This window comes from Bemisia tabaci, chromosome 1, assembly GCF_918797505.1.
Source record: "Bemisia tabaci chromosome 1, PGI_BMITA_v3".
In the NCBI taxonomy this organism is placed as follows: Eukaryota; Metazoa; Arthropoda; class Insecta; order Hemiptera; family Aleyrodidae; genus Bemisia; species Bemisia tabaci.
This window is the reverse complement of record NC_092793.1, coordinates 25866278-25884278: the sequence shown is the minus strand read 5'-3', so window position 1 is coordinate 25884278 and position 18001 is coordinate 25866278. Positions and strand designations below refer to the sequence as shown.

Sequence of the window (18001 nt, the reverse complement as noted above, 5' to 3'; positions counted from 1 at the left end):
GGCATTTAGAACTGGGGAAAGAAAAGAAGAGACAAATGTCACATCCAAAACTTCCACCATTCAACAGATATTTGCATGCTAACCAATGAGCCAACTGATGATTGATGCATCCAGACTGATGTGACTTTTGTCTCTTCTTTTATTTCCTCAGTTGTAGGTTCTTGTACTTCAATATCTCGCTAAATATCAGCAATACCGGATGACTCTCGTAGGATGCTTTGAATTTCCACTCTTCATGAGGACTTTATTTTGCAATAAGGAACTAATTTTTCTGGCTCGTCCATAAAAGCACTTATCTGTAAAGTGAAACTAATAGCACGTTGGTTTTTTCTGAAATGAGGCCGAATTCATGATTCACTCTCGCGAAATGTATAAGGATGTCCATATGAGGTCCAAGTTTCTTAGGCCTTCTTTATTCGCTTTCAAGTCCTTTATTTTGGTAGAAAGTGAGCAAAAGATTGTGCACAGCTCACCGTAGCACTTTGATCTCCAAGGAAATATATGTAGATGGTGAGAACAAAAAATCCTATCTCTCAGTTTGAGACGTTATGAAATTCCTGCCACATTTTATTTCACGGCAGTGACTCCGTAATCCGTAAATCCCGTATGACTTTTTTTAAGAATCACGAATAAATCCTGCGGAATTTTGCGAGAAAGTATGTAAGCTTTTTTATTTATTTATATTTTTCTTTAAAGAAAAATGAAAGTAGAGAGGATAGAGCTTATGAAACATTAGGAATTGATTTGTGCGTTTTCATTTACCATTGGTTTGCACAGAATCCTGTCTAAGCCGCGGATCTGAATGGAACATTTCTGGGAACATAAACTTAGGCACTTGCACGAATGGGTTTAAAAAGAACCCGGAAAAACGAACGCGACAAATTCGAGGAAGGGTTCGTGTTTCGAGCCGAGTCGTAGTCAATATACGATTCCTCCCCTCATAATGAGATTTTTTTTTCTCTCAAATGAAACTTTCCAGATGTTTACCGTTTTGGAAACGCCCCCCTCCCTTCCTCCTAAAATAAAAAAAATATGTTTAAGGTGATTCGATGGACGCCATTTTTTGTGTCAGAACGGCATGCGATATATCGCATCATATTGGTTCCTATTTTCAGCTACTCGTCATTTTTCTCGAATTTTGAGATCGCAATTCTGTTGTCAGGAGACTAAAGCACTCACTTACCAATTTTAACAAAGAAATTCAACGTAATAAAGGCGTGGTTTTTTTAGAGAGAAAATATCGTATTCGAGTGCAGATTCGATATCAGTATCGAATGCGATGTTTTCTCTTTAGAAAAAATTACATTGAATTTGTTTGTAAAAATTGGTAAGTAAGTGCTGTAGTCTCCTGACAAAAGAATTGCGATCTCAAAATTCGAGAAAAATGATTAGTAGCTGAAACAATAGAGCCAGTCGATGCGATATATCGCACGTCGTTCTAACACAAAATATGGCGTCCATCGAATCACCTTAAAATTATTGTACGCTAGCTGTTTATAGCAGAATGAATGTAACTTCACGGCATCGGAATTCATTGCTGATATATTTTTAGCCGTGCTTAAACCGCAGTTTTTCGTCAAATATTTTATCGAAAACCCATTCCGGGAAAAAGCAAATCCGTGGAAAATATATTTGAACGTATTTTAACAAAAAATTGTGCAGCGCCCAGTATTGGATTCAGAGAGAAGAGAAAGGAGACTATACCAACGGTGAAACTACCAGACCATGTATCTCGGTTTGTGACGTCGCGTTGCAGACTTCCTGTCATACCATATTTTTTAAATGGAAAACTATTCCACGTCAATTCTTGAAAATTTCTGTGATTTTTCTTCTCTTTGCGAGAATTTTTTTTTTTTTTACCCCGCTCGGATTTGTTACGTAACGCTGGGCTTGATCCCCCCTCCTCCCCTTGCAACGCACCGTAGCGCCGGTTTTACGAGATACTTGAACGGTCCCTTATTAGACGGTCACATTTCACAAATTAGTGCATGAACAAGGCATTAGAAAGGAGCATTTTTTTACCATTCCCACGTACTTCTACAGCGGAGTCACAAGCCGTTCACATTTCCGTAAGCTACTTAAAAGAGAGAGAGACCCTGAGCTTGGTTTACAGTGTCTCATAAAAGAAGGGGGGAAGGGTAAAGCCAGGTCCTACGCAAGCCTAACACTTAAAGAAAAACACAATTTTTTCGATAAAAATAATTTTTACCCGGATATTCCTCAGGCTTTTTCTTCTTATTTTCCGAAATATTTGAGGAGGAGGGTCAGACCAGTCTTACGTGATTCAAAAGGAGGGGGAGGGGAGAGGTATTGTCTTACGGATGTCTTTCGGATACCTTACAGGGAATGAAGTCGCTCAAAATTGTTTACGCAATACTCGAGCAGTTTCTTACGGTGGTAACTGGAAGAAAACTCGCGGTATTAACGATAAGTTATCCTGACAACCCTTCAGACTATTTCCCCAGATGAAAAGCTCCCGTTCATTTCCGTGCAGAGTGCGCCCGCAAAATTGTAGCGGCGAAGTGACCGACCTAATTGAGGTCGAAGCGCGGCAGCTCATTTCAAGTTTACCGCAACTTTTCCGAGCAAAACGCTGGCCGGAACCGAGATGAACTCCGTTTCGTGTGGCGTTCGGATCAAGGATACGGACCGTTGGACCGTTCGGGCTCCGAAAATAAAAACATTGATTTGCTGCTTGAAAAACACCTTCCTGTTTTTCTTCTCCCCCGACTCGGACCGCGAGGCCAAGTAGCGCGCGTTAAATTACGATCACTGATTGACCTCCTTTCCCAGATTTCTCACCGCTGAAATTGGATGAAGTTGAGTTTCGCCGGACAAATCATCCGTGTTGAGGTATCGTCTGCTATTGTGGGATTTTATTTATCGGGCAGCGCCGCTCCGCGTGTGCGTGTCAATTTTTTGTGGGCTCTTTGTCCCGTGTCTTCTTCTTCTAACTTTTGACTAGGGCCGAGGCCCTGTTTGTCTAGCCTCTAAATTGGTAAAATATGATGGTGATGAGAGAGATCACTTAATGGTCCTCCGGGGATGAAAGGCAGCTCTGTGCCCATCTCTTGGGCGGTCATCCGAGTTGCCTTTGGCTCTGAGGTCGTCCTAGCATACAAATCTTGGAAAGCCTTTCCCTATCCATTCTAAGTACTGGGGAAAAAAACACATTGGATCTAGAGTCCAGACTCTTGAAAACATTGACAAGAAAAAATACTCTTGATTTAATCAGATTCAAGCTTAAATCAAAAGGAAATCCGCTCAAATTAAGAGGCTGGGTTCTTGATTTAAGCTTAAATCCGATTGAATCAAGAGTATTTTTTCTTGTCGATGTTTTTAAGAGCCTGGACTCTAGATCCAATGTGTTTTTTTTTCGGCGCATCTTGGTCCGTTTAGCAATATCTTGAATTTGGCACTCTTCGCGAATTGACTCATTGGTCTGCCAGTCTCGGAGTGTACATCGTACAGATTGCTATTTTCCTCAGGACTTTCATTTCTACAGTCCGAAACTGTTGTTTAGTGCGCTTCGTGTCCGCCCGGGTCGCCGCAGCGTAAGTCAGCATAGGTTTTACAATCGTTTTATAAACTCTAACTTGATCTCCCTAACTTTGTCCCATGTAGGTTTCCTAATAAGCAGAGGGGCGTGTGCTAAAATTCGGACGGGAGTTAACCCGGCAATTTCCGAAATTTCACCGGTTCACACACTTACATAGACAGTTGACACACTTATCATAACTCATTATTAAACTCTGATGTATGAAAAAACAACTCAATCGGCCCGAAACGATAATACAAAATCAGATTCAAACTGAGGCTCACCGCTGACATTGCGAGACTAACAGTGCAAAAATCATGTGCATGATATGCATCATCAGTCTCACAAAAACAGCAGCGGCGAGACTCAATTTGTTTTTTTTTTATTTGCCTTTTTTCCGGTTGAAAATTCAATTGTAATACTGCGAAACGTCCCATGTTTTTTTATTTTATGTTTTCATTTTTGCAGACTTACTCCCATTTACTTTGACTATGTATGACAAGCTCCTCAATGGAGCTCCCTTGCTCCCTACATTCCACGAGCATTTGAAATTGAAGGATAGTAGAACCTCGGCTATCCGCGGTAATTAGGATCGGAGATGATGCGGATAGTAAAAAACCGAGGATGATCCTAACCGAACCGCGCACTAATAAAGTACCGTAACCAAGTTGAGAAATACTCAACTTCGAGTTTGAATAATCGCGCCAAACAGAGCGCGGTCGGCGTGAAACGCGTACTAGCGCCTACAAGACTGTAGGAATACTTCCCGCATTGCGCTAAACTAGCGGTCAGCGTGGAGCGCATATGAGCGCCTCCAAGACTGTAGAAATACTTCACGCATTGCGCGTACACCACGGTGCGCGCTTCAATCGTTAAATATTCGTAATTTCTCGGTGTCAGAGCTACCGCTCGCGGTGTACGCGATTTTCGAGCAAAGCACACCGCATAGTAGAAGCCGAATAAACATTAAATAGAAAATTAAGTATTTAGGGGTCATTCATGAACGACATGGTACTGTCGAAGGAGAGGCGAGTCTTGGAGGATCTTACATGTTTCTGCCGATGGGAGGAGGGGAGGTCAAGTCCAACATAACTTCAGGCTAACCATCCCTAGAAAACTTTTCCAATCTTCAGTAAATCCTAACCAAAAAAGGCGCGGAGCGCCGATTTTTTGTGAGTAGTATCATACATTTAAAATTGTTGTGTTTATGGTCGCTTCAAGTTACTTTTAGTTACTTTTTTCGATCAGATCAATTAAAAGAATTTGGGACATTGCCTCCTTTTTTGTTAAATTTACCGAAACCGTAGGTTGCGCTAAGACATCTGGGGATGAAGAAAGTGTCTTGCAGCACTAATACACCCTTGTTTCTCTCAACTCTCAATATTATTCTGAGGTCGCAACTTGTAAGTGGCTAGCGCGTTAGACTATCACAAATGCGATCCAGGTTTGATTTCGCCGGTTCCAGGCTAGTTTTTAACGAGGTTGCAAACTTTCAACCCAAAGTTTTGGCCAGTGTAACCCAAAGACAAACTAATCACAAAGTATTGATCGGACATTTAGGTTACTAAGTATTCTACTTCCCATCGTAACACAACATGTTGGTTAGTTTGTTATACTCTGTAGAGGGTGGGACTTTGACGTCAAAATAGGTTGAACGGTGCCCACGCAAATGAAAATCAAAAGCGCTACATCTTCTAAGAGAGCCAGTTAGAATGTGAAACAGGAGGTTCTCCCATAAATTCTTCACAGTCGACTTGTGTTTGCTCGCTCCTCAGATAATTTTATACCCCCTCATCAGCAGTGTTCAACTGTGCAGTGATAAGTGGATGGGACGTCGAGAAAATTAATGTATCGCGTTGAATGAAGTACATTTGCTATGTACATTCTGAATGATACTACTTCGAGAAGTTAATTTTGCCCTGTTTTTCTCTCGGAGAATATGCTTATAATTTAAAAAAAAATTTACGAGCATTAGGCCATTTCAAAAGTAGAGTCCCTCCTTCGCCTCCCTCCGTCAACTTATCGATTGATGATGGTTTCGACCAAACATTAAAGTCTAACATCAAGTTCAAAAAGTTAAAAATGAAATAATAAAAATTCCGTGTATTGTATAGGTATCATACTTTGATAATTCATCACGATTTTGTCTTTAAGAAATTACTGAACTCCCAGGCTCCTAGGGAAGGGGGTCAAGAGGTGCTTTACGAGGGAGAGAGAAGGGATCAAACATTGCCTTACGTAGAATAAAATGCCTCCTTGAGAAGAGAGACAAATTGAATTTTGAAACCAGTTTCTCCTGAAAAGTGGCCAAAATTTGTATTTTTCCTATTTTTTTCATTTCTTTCTTCCTCTATAAATCATTTGTGTTCGTGCACGACTCGATTATACTGAAATATTGTCTCCTAGAATACATATGATGCTTCAAACGGTACAATTTTTTTTCAACACTGTTTCTCGCGTTTTTCTCCTATTTGAGGAAGAGAGGGTTGGGCCAACCTTACGTAATTATTCAGGCGGGGAGCGATAGTGTGCCTTACAGGGGCGGGGGAGGGTTTAAAAATAAAACAGTGCCCTACGTAATTTAAGGACGACCCTTTTTGATGTTTACAATGGAACCATCCAACTGCAATTTACAACGGATGACGTAGCTACTAAACCAGTCTACGGAACGCATCCACCCACAGTGCGACACCCCCCCCCCCCCCCCCCGCCTTGTCGCGAGGAGCAACCCCAAAATAAACCGACGAAAAAGATAAACTCGCTATTAATTAAAACTTAACATCACAACGAGCCAGAGGAACGGTAAAAAAATTAAAATTATCTTGATCCCGGTGCGCGTTCTCCCGAATTAATCCGTGAGTCGCGTTGAAAACTTGGAGCTTTTCCTGGAGTGCGAATTTACGCGACGTTCACCCCGTTCCCCAAGTCGGGGACCATCTCATTCAACTGCGAACGAGGGGGGGGGGGGGATAACTCCGAACATCCTTCTTATCAGACTCCATAGCTTTTCATTCTTCATGCGTACAGAGTATAAACTTCAAATCAGGACATGAATACTCTCTCAACCAATTTTTGTTTTCGTACAATGTGTTAGTTGTGCCAATCGTGTTTTGATGATTTCAAATTGAACGTATTTCTGCCAAACGGAACTATGTGCATTATGGCGGGAGCCCTCTCATGCATATATTCTTATAGGTCTCAGAGCTCATGCCTTAATGCACATAGTTCCGTTTGGCAGAAATACGTCCAATTGTAGATCAGCCAAAAATAATAAGCGCTGTTCAAACACCAAGTTTTCATGTTCAATACCGGCAGGGATACCTCCCTTCCAAAAACACGGCTTACGCTGTTCTTCGTCGTGGTAGTTCACGGTTTCATTCATGTTTTCAGTCGAGAAACCTGCGCGAACGTATTTATTAATAAGCGATGAAACCAAAGTGAGAGTGCATAGCAGTGGCGTGGCGTGAATTGCGATATATCGATTGTTATGCCATTTAAACCTATGGTAAAGAATCGATTATTAAGGTGTTCGCTGCGAACACCCTATTTATCGATCCTTTTCCATACATTTAAATGGCATAAAAATCGATATATTGCAATTCACGCCACGCCACTGGGAGTGCATGCATAGTAACAAAAAGTACACGACATTTTTGTGTGTTAATATGGGAAGTAGAACACGAAGTTTCTTAAACGTGCGGTTAATCCAGTAAGTCCTCTTGTAGTCTAGTTTTGAGATATAGACATACCCTCATCATGATGCTTCTCTCTGAACCTTGCGTGGTTCATCAGATGAAACAAAATTCATCCGACAAAATATCAGACCACCCCAATTCCACATTCATTGAGATAATTACACATTCATATTGAGATAGCACATTGACCTTATTTCATTGAGATAATTAATTCTCAGGCACTTGGGCTCAAAAGTATGGAACTCTGGAAGACGTTCATGGATTTAGGCGTGTTCATATTTTCAGAACATCAAACATTTTTCAAGAGTCGTCGCATCGCGATCACCTGAATGAGGCGTCACTTGACCCAACATTTTGAATTTGTATACCGATAGGCGGATGGACAGAGATTCCCGTTAGAGAAGGAAAAAAGAGGGAGGGAAAAATTCAATAAAAGGGTAGAACTTTCAATTCAAATCAATCCGCACGTCTAACGAGGTCAATTCGTTGATTTCGAAGCACGAGAGTATGATGTCCAGGTTTCGTGTTAAATGTTGTGCGTCCCTCGTCACGCACCAATATTTGGATCGCGTTAAGCAGAGAGGGACGAAGTCACACCGGTCATTGCCAAATTTCATCAGATGATTTATTTTTTACAAGAAAACAGTTGTGCGGATTATTTGGAAATTTCAGGGAATTTGCTTACAGTTACAGAAAACATCCCCTTAATTTTTTTTTTTTTTTTTTTTTTTTTTTTTTTTTTTTTTTTTTTTTTTTTTTTTTTATGAGAGTCTTCGCACTCTAGATGTGGGCCACTTGGCCTTTAATCGCGTTAGACCAACAGCCACCGCTTGTTAAAGAGGTCCTTTAACATGAGATTTGGTTATTGATTGAGTGGGATTCAAGTTATCGGTTAAGATCTAATTTTGTTCTTGATAAGATAGATTTTTCCTGTGGGTCCGATCGTAAAATCAGATGTCGCTATTTTGAAACAAATGATTTTGTACACCGTTGTCTATTTCAGCGCACGAAGACGAAGTAAACGGTGTATTGCTGCTTTTGACGCTCGGAGTGTAGAATGAAAAACGGTGTTTGATGGACGAGATTGCTTTCCTCTCTCGGCACAAGAGAGGAGGAAGGGAGCCTGTTTACTCTGTACCCTACAACATGTTTTTTTGTCGAAAAAATGATCGAGAAAAATTATCTTTTTTAATGAGTGCCAACAAAGGTTTTAATGTTTCTTTAGAATTTAAAAATTGTTACTTTTATGACCAAAAAGTACCGAGTTGTGAAAAATGACTTTTAACCATTTATGGTCGGATCCATATAAAGCTCAAGGAATCCCAGTCCGACATTTCCAGTCAAAGTTTTGGGAGGGATCAGTGGAACATAAAGTTTACTAGTTTTAAGAAATTGAAGTCTCCTGCTTCAACAATTTACCAGAAATGGTCTTGCATTCAGTTCGTGTGATAGTAAAATTCGACGGCGTAAGTCCGCAACAGCGTATCTCGTTTGCGGTGTTTGAAAATCTCCTATTTTATTTTATTTTTAAAAAGAGAACACATTGACATCATTCCCAGAAGTTTTGGCAGAATTTTCTTCGCACAGAGAAGAAAAATCACGGCAGTTTTAAGGAATAGCCGTTGAGTAATTTTTCATTTAAAAAAGAAAGAATGACAGGAAGTTCGCGACGTCACAAACCGAGATACGTGGTTGCGGACTTACACCGTCGAATTGTTCCGAATGTTCGCAAAATAATGCCAAGGTATAAAAGACAGGAATTCGGCCACGTGTTTTTACCCCGTCGAGCTAATAAGTCCAAATTTGAGTGGCATGCTGGCAACGCTGGGCAGCGTAAATCATTGTAGCGCGAGACGGAAACCGTTTGTCCTAATTGTTCAATTTGGCTTTTCATCGGGGATGGGAGGCCACGCACGGTCGAGCTGAGGGATGAAATATGAGTTACAGTTATTCGAACGTCGTTTCAAAAATACGGAAGGAAAAGAGTCGAAAGTTTCAGAAACGGACCGAGGCTCGAAAAAGTTTCCCACTACCAACTTCGAGGACCACCGATCCTCGATGATTGCCAAGAAACATTGCCGGGTGCTCCAGGGTTGTTATAGGGGCTGTTCCTAAAGTATGTTACGCTCCAGGGAGATCTGAACCTGCATGCGTAACGGGTGCGCTACACTCCCTTGCGGAGGAAGAACGCCGTATGAGCGTTCAGACGTTGCCAAGTTTTCTTCGATAGAAACCCAATTTACCGGGAAAATTGTGAACATTTTTCCCCAAAATTTTCAGACAGTTTTTTACGCAGTTCAATCTGGAATATCTGAGAAAATTTGCCTGCATGTGTAACGGGTTCGCTACACTTCCTTGCGAAGGAAGAACGCCGTATGAGCGTTCAGACGTTGCCAAGTTTTCCTCGATAAAAACCGAATTTACCGAGAAAATTGTGAATTTTTTTCCCCAAAATTTTCAGACAGTTTTTTCACGCAATTTAATCTAAAATATCTGAAAATTTGAAGGAAAAGTGTGTATGGATGTCGTCAAAAGTACATGCTTTATCAAGGGAGATTTGGCAACTCCCGAATGTTCATACGGCGTTCTTCCTTTGCACGGCAGTACAGAGGGGAGGAGTTGTTCATGGCTGCGTCACTCAACACTGGAAAAAAAACACATTGGATCTAGAGTCCAGACTCCTAAAAACATCGACAAAAAAACATGATCTTGATTCAATCAGATTTAAGCTTATATCAAGAACCAAACCTCTTAATTTGAGCGAATTTCCTTTTGATTTAAGCTTAAATCTGATAGATCAAGAGTCTCTTTTCTTGTTAATGCATTCAAGAGTCTGGACTGTAGATCCAATGTGTTTTTATTTTCCAGTGAACGCTAGTGTGGGCGAATCTAAGATGCAAAATTAACGCGAGGCGACGATTTTTCATGCAAAATTGATGACAAAGTGTCAATTTGAGGGAGAAGCGGTCGAACTGAGCATTACGTTATCCTTTTCCAGGGGATGCATGGTGTTTTTATGATGAAAAATGCATTCGACGGTGAAAGACCGGTCCGGTGGCCTCTTTCAATGTCGGAGTCAATTTCGCGATCTCGCTCTGTGCGCCTTCAACCGAGAGGTAGACTTCGCCACATTACCGTTACGTTAAAATAGTTGCTGCTTTTAACCGACCTCTCCCTGTACGCATATTGACATCTGGTCAACGTGTAGATGGTGATTTCAAAGATTTTGCGTGTTCTTCTCCTAAGATGCCATCCATTTGCATCGCATGTGATAGTGATTGTTGTTTTGGACGGTTGGATTTACACTGATAAAATAAGTTATATTTTAACAACGTTTCCAATGCGTAATGAAATCTCAGCGTTAGATAACATGAAGTCGCACACTTCAAACAATTGAAAGTTAAATATTGAAACGTCGTAAATTTTTATCCCTATCCAAAAGAAATCGTAATTATTCATTATAAATGACAGCTTTTTACTGAGAAATCTGAGATCTGCGTCACAAAATATTTTTCAAGTGCCTGAAATAAAGAGATAATTGTAGATTACTTCAAATTACATTTTTTACTATACTTAAATTAGTCGATAACATTGATTATGGCGTAAAATTTATACCACCTGCGCGTTGTAATAATATTTTCTTTGGACTCCTAATTACCAAAATATCAGATGCATTAATGTAAGTACATTCTTTAATAAAATAGTCAAAAAGCAGCTTAAACGCGATATGCTAAGTTCTCCGCCTCATAATTAATGGAAGAAATATGTCGAAACAAGAGTTACACGCGTTGAAATGACGGCTCTGAATTTCAGTTTAAAATGTACGGTTGAGAAGCTTATTTTCACAATATTTTCTCGCGCTTTAACGCGAAAGAAAAGTCAAATGCTCATTTTACCTCTCAGGAACTTCTGGAATATTAAACTTTCCATTTTTCATCGAACAAGAAGCAAAGTTTACGATAAGTTTTGAATGGTAAGGCTTCAGCTTTTGAACATTTTTCGCAATATAAGAGCCGACACGACGCGGAAACTACTTGAGGCTTGTTCTCTCTCCGTTCAAAATTGCCCCGAAGTAGAATTAATTAGTTCTGCTTTTTTCCCAACGTTCTTCGTTCTAATCCTCGGGAGCTCAAAGCTTAGATCATTCCAGTAATCCTGTTTTGTTAACTTGGTCATAATGCTTTCCTGCTAAATGAAATACAAACAAGGTGAGAAGTTCTTGATAATTAGGGTAAACTTACGGAATAATCGTCCATCTCATAAATTTGAATTCGCAGCCGTCCCCTCGAACGTTATCCAGTGGAAAGTTATGCGTATAGAGCTCTCGGTGAAAACGCTTCAAATTAACCACCCTGATGTATGCATAGTCTTGAAAACGTCACTGCAAGATCTCGGAATGAAGTGAGGGTGCTTTTGAATAACGCTTGAATAGCTGCAAGACAAGTAGATGAAAAACCTCGAAAAATATTTGAGCTCATAATTTACGGCGAAAAAAATTAAATGAGCGGAAGGAAATGGAGAAGAAGAAGAGGAAGAAGAGGGAAGGAAAAAGAAGAAGGATGCTGGAACGAGCTTGTCCACAGATTCCAACGCAACAGGGAGTAATAGAAGCATTCGAGCATAAGTCTCGACGCTCATGACTGAAATACAATTGAAACGGCTGAAACGAGGCTGGCAGTGCTTTAAAGCCAACAGCTGAGGCGGATTTGAGCGAGCATGCCACTTGCAGCTCGCTGAACGTGTGGATAAAATGAAATAGGAGGAAAAAGGATTGAAACAAAATTCACCCTCAGAAAATTTCAAGTGATAATTTTCAGCGCGGCGTCATATTTTCTCTTTGTTTTCTTCCACAAGAGGATTTCAAGTATCTATGCCTTTGAGCTCGTTTTTCCCTCCTTTTTTTCTGAGTAATTTATTTTCGGGTTTTTATTGCTTAAGATATGTTTTAGCGCTGACGTAATTTTCTGGTCTGTTTGGCAATACGTTTGCTATTTAGCTTATACCGAGAGTAACAAAAATAAATACTGAAACTATAAACATGCCTTCAATCGTAACCTTGAACCATGCCTTCGTTATAAACTGCTCTTCGATCTCGCTATAATTATTTGAATCTCTTTCATCGAACCACGGTAAACAATTTGAGCTATAAGAGCTAGAAATGTTATTCAAGGAAAAGTTTACGTCGGAGGTATGGTGTTTGACAGAATACTACTTCCAACCAATCAGTAAACGTGTTATCTTAAAATTAATCTGGAAAATGTTGGTCTGAGACTGACTCCTGAAAATAAAGCCGTTTCCTTTGAACGTGTATATATCAGGTACAAGATCTTTTCCAGTGAGTTAGACCATGTTTCATGTGAATATTAGTTTCCAAGAAAAGCTTCATTGATCATCTCTCAATTGAACGACAAGGTTATGAATTGGGATCTGTTTCAACGTAAATTAGTTTGTTTATTCTAAGCTGACTCAATTTTGTTAATTATTAATTTTTAAGGCTTTTCGGCCCTTCCCTACTTTCCCTTCTTTTTCAAAGAAGAACTAAAAATGAACAAATAAATAAATGAATGAATAGATAAATAGTGTTCAGCGATAAAAAAAACTGCAAAAGATCAGTACCCTTACTTACAATGTGGGTTGTTTTTATTTATTTATTTATTTATTTATTTATTTATTTATTTATTTAATTAATTCATTAAATTCTTTATTCCTGGTTTTATCTCCAGACAAGTCCAAAATAAACGCGACTTTGAAGACTATTTAGTTAGATTTAAAGAAATGAATCTTCCCGCCTTTCCACCGCAATTGACAACACTGCTAGATGTGGACAGAGGGATGACTTCACCAAGATTTAGAAAAATGTGTGAACATTTGTGTGTGGGAAAATGTCGTAATTCGGTTTTTCGAACTTGCAACTTGACTCCTGTTGCACAATTTATTGTTCCAGGAACTTTTCAACTTTAGCTGAAACGGAGACCGCGGAGCTCTCGTATAAAACAGTATTTGAAGAAGAGATAAATGAAATATAATAGTGTATTTCGAAAATGAGATAGTCTAAATACACTGTTCCAAAGTTAATTGGAGCATATCATATTTTTTTTCATGTTCAATAAGGCTTCATCTTTGAATAAGGAGAAAAAAGTACTGAAGAGCTCCTCTGAATATGACAATTTTCGGAGAACGATTTAAGGGTCGTTCTTGACCACACTGCCTTGAAAAAGTTTTCAATTTTGTCGCGCATCGATCTAGAAAAGTGTAAAAAATCGCACATTTTGTCGTGGAATCGGGCATTTTGACATTTAAGTTGACATTTTTTCGTGAGACTAAAACAGGGTGTCTAGTTGTTTTTTTTTTTAATTTTGGAAAATCCTGATGAAATCCTGATTTTTCTTGATTTTTGACTGCTAAATCCTGAATTTCATAACTTTCCAAATCCTGATTTTTTGCGGAGAAAAATTAATATGCGAAAGCATAAAAAAATCCGACTGGACTGCCGACTTTCTTCAAATCCTGATTTTATACGACTGATTTTTCCTCAAATCTTGATGAAATCGGTATTAAATCCTGATTGACCTCAAATCCTGATAGAATCAAGACACTCAGGAAAATACTGATGCTAGACACCCTGTAAAACGGCGAATCGTGAGAGGCGGTCGGTAATTTTTTGCGCTTTTGGGAATGATTAAAAATCAAGAGCTCTAGACATGAAGTTAAAATGTTTCTACCAGCTCATTTTACACACGCTCCAAATTCTCTGCGGATGACTTTTTAAAGAAGTTAGGCAGCATAGGTTCCAGGATCTTTGAATTAGGGGCGTTTATCGAGCGGAGATTTACGATTTACGGTCAAGTCGAGCCGAGCAGAGGCCGTGGGGGTAGAAAACGGGGGCAATGGGCCATTGTGACCCCTCTCTATCCCCCTTCAGGAGAAGCCTTCAAGGAAGTAATAGATGTTAGCCGTTAGTTTTACGCCTCTAACCTCCTCGACATAAAACTTGCGCGGGCTAAGTAACAGGTTGACTGAGCCACCACACCGCATTCAAGAGCCATCTCAGCAGCAGAGTTGCCAATCAAAAAAAGAAAAACGGGGAAAAAGAAGACGTAACTTTAAATGGGAAGCTTAAGATTAGAATCGGAGAGCAGCTACATAAGGAGAATATGGCCATTCGTATTTTTTCGTGCTGGAGAGATGTGCCCTTATCTTATGGGTCTGCCAGCTCTTATGGCTGTAAGTAAACAAACACTCCGACTCTGCCGTGCTAAGATAGAACGTCGTATGAGCCTTCAGACCTTGCCAAATTCTCTTTGATAAAATACGATTTTTCAGGGCAATCTATAAATATCTTTCTTTCAATTTCTCCTAGGATTTTTACTCGCAAGCATATCTAAATTATCTAAAAATTTCAAGAGACCATATTCATAGCTGTTCCTATGAATAACCATTTTACTGGAGGAAATTTGGCAACTCTCGAATGCTCTTACGGCGTTTTTCCTTAGCACGGGAGTTTTGGTCGATAAGCGTCGGACACTTGAACAGAGACGCACCTACACGCTTTTTGGAAAAAAATGAGTCTGGAGTAAATTTTCGATTCCTCGACAGCAGAGTTTTCCTGGGTCCTAAAAAAGAAGCAGTTTAGTTCATGTTTGTGCCAATGTAAGGCTTAAAGTTGTCGTTTTTTTTTTTGGGGGGGGGGGGGTAACACCTATTTCCTGTACTACCATTTACAGTCTCGACTTTCCGAGGTAGCTCGACACTTACGAGGAGGCTATGAATCGAGATTGAGTATGGCGTAAGCGATTCATTTCTACGCTCCAGACTGACGCAGCTCAGTTGCTCTCGAAATTCGGATCAGAGCTGCTCACGGATAGTATGGAAACTTGGATCGAACGGATGTAGTCAGATTCATCTTGAATTTTTCAGACGTTGCCTAATTTCTTCTCATGTCTAATTTTTTTTTTTTTTTTTTTTTTTTTTTACCAGAAAAGTAAGCATCATTCTGACTTTCAATTCAATCACGAAGTCATTATCAAATTTATATTTATTTTTCCCTCGCAGTATGATTATTGAAATAGATAGATAAAGCTAAAGACACAACAGACGGAGAAAAAATGCAGCAATCCTATTAGTTGAAACGGATGGTATGGACTAAGGGGGGAATGATGGACTGCCTATAGAGTCTCTCGCGGGTTGCTATTTTAGTTAGTCTATCGCCTACCATCTTTGACCATTGTATCCACCATCCTCCACCAATGGGATCGCTCCATTTTTCCTTCGTCCATTGGCGGATCCAGCAAATTGGCAACGTTGTCTTTTCTCCATTTAAACCTATGGAAATGTATCGATTCTTGGAGGGGTCAGGTGCTCCGACAATAATCGATTATTCGGCATAGGTTTAAATGGAGACAATCCGGGGTTGCCGAATTGCTGGATCCGCCTCTGCCGTAGTCTATCGCTTGGCCTACCCATTTCAATTATTCGCCCGCATGTGGCGCTTGGAAAAGTGTTTAGAAGATCTAGGCAGAGCACGACGAGTCGTCGCAAAATTGTTGCCATAACTTCTCGATTGATAAAAAAATTTGGCAAAACCCGCAAACCGCAAAAATTAAAGTACAGGTTAATCACGAGGAATTCGTTGGGGAATAAAGGATTGGCCCCATCTCCACCGAAAAAAAAAAAAAAAAAAAAAAAAAAAAAAAAAAAAAAAAAAACTCCGGCCGTGGAAGCCGTACTTACGGGCTGTACAAACATATCGTCCGCGTTCCGGGCTCACAGACCGAAAGTTCCGGGCGTAGCATGCGGAGCAGTCGAACCTACGGCTCCAGCACCCAAAACCTTCAGCCTCAGAGCCCGAAGCGGTCGGTATGTCTATATAGCCCGTAACTCATTTTCCAGTGTTTTAAACTGAAATGACAGACAGGCTCTTTGTCAAAACTCTCCGTGTTGATAGACCTCTTCTGCACGGAAACGTCGAAATGTAGTGCAGACGTTGAGACGGAAGGAGCTATTTTGCGTGCTTCCGAGCTCTAAAGCAACATTTCGTGGATGCAGCGTCAACAAGAGCCGACTCTAAGCTAGCTTCCCAGTTCTTTCGCAAGACTAATCCTTCCCTCGTTGTGTGCACCCCCCTCCCCCGCCGTGCAGTATTACCTCCCGCATCTCTCACAATGCCTTACCTGAAGTTCCAACTTTTTGCCTCTTCGCTTTTCTGACGTCAATTTTGACTCTGAGTTTATTCGACCGTAATTCTTAGGTCCTTTGTTGTAGGGCTGAAGTGCCTTGAACTAATACGCCGCCAGGTACTGAATCAACCCATTCTCGATTGTACAAGACCGCGAAAAAGATCTATGCACAAAGAAAATTTTCAGAAACAATGTACGATGCATTCCCATTTTTTCAGAAGTACCAGTTAGGACCACTGAAATAATACGAAACTAGTACTTAATAGTAACCTATGAGTGTGGAGTATGGCTAATGAAACACGGAACCCGGAAGGTGTTGTAGGCAATAGAGATGAATTCCTGGGGTGGATCAGTTGATATTTGTAAAAGGGATCGCGTATGAAACGCGACGATAGGTACATAATCATGGTTGTCAAACGTTACATCGTCCATGACATTGACGAAATAATTGGCACGGTAAGTAAAGTCGATGTAATTTGGCAGAAGTTAGGATTCCGGAAAAGGTCCCAGGTAGGATCATTCCAGGGAGAAGGTGTAGAGGGTGCCAAATCAGATGGTAGAAGGATGGAATTGATCCGGAATGTTGGAAGTTCGAGGTACCGTAAAATTTTCGGTCTAATGAGGAACATTGCCGGTAAGGGGTCGTAAGCGCTGTAAAAGCGACGAACCTAAACTTTATATACACTGTCTGATATAGAATTAACCCTATAATTGGCATTGAGATAAGTTGCAAAAGTAGAGTATGGTCCCACCCTCGCGCTCATATCTGAATAATTGAAAACTTTATTACATCGTAGTCATCGAGTATTGTATTTATGCAGTGTCATGTCGGGGTATCATCTGAAGTCATCAAGTGGAAATGATCCATCTACATAGAAAACTTTGAAGAAAGAATAATGTTTTCTACCAATTCATTTAGAAGTACCCTTTTCCCGCCAAATACGAAACCAACCTATTCTCGAGTACTTTCGACCTTGCAGGCAAATGGACGTCATCAAGGGAAATGGTTTATCTACGAAGAGAATTTTAAAGAAACAATTTTTCTTCTATCCAACCGTTTCCCGTAGGAGTACTTTGAGTGAAATGCATGCTTTTCGCGTGAAAATTCAAAGGTCTCCATAATTATTGTCGACTCAAGGGCCCAAGCCGAAGTATTCTGTCATCGGAGCGTTCTGGTGACAGCTAAAAAAGTCAACTTGAAAGCTGTAGTTATAGCGAAAAAATATCGAGCGCTGAATCAATGTTGAATTCATGGCGATGAAAGAGGTTAAAAACAAATATTAACGAACAAAAAACAAGGCGCAAGTGCAGGGGCAATGCAGGAAGGGGGGTGGGAACGGGGGTCAAAAATGAAGATATGATAAAAAGGACGTCCAGAGAATTAAGCGTCCCGAACGTGAATGAAAACGATAATGGGGACTGGGGGTTGGGGGTGGTTTACTGGTGTTGACATTAATTCGAATAATATATGTATAAAAGAGGGACATTGCCCCCCGTGCCCCCTCGCCCCTTTGCCGCCCACCCCCTCCCCATTGAATAAAATGGACGGCGAGCTCGGAATGAGAGTAGGATATGCGAGCATAATTACATTT

At 40.3% G+C, this 18001-nt stretch overlaps 1 protein-coding gene across 4 annotated transcripts in view; it reads left to right on the top strand.

Annotated features, from left to right (window-relative positions):
* LOC109041282 (lachesin) overlaps positions 1 to 18001 on the top strand; it is a 300747-nt gene that overhangs the window by 4007 nt on the left and 278739 nt on the right. The gene's annotated exons all lie outside the window — the stretch shown is intronic.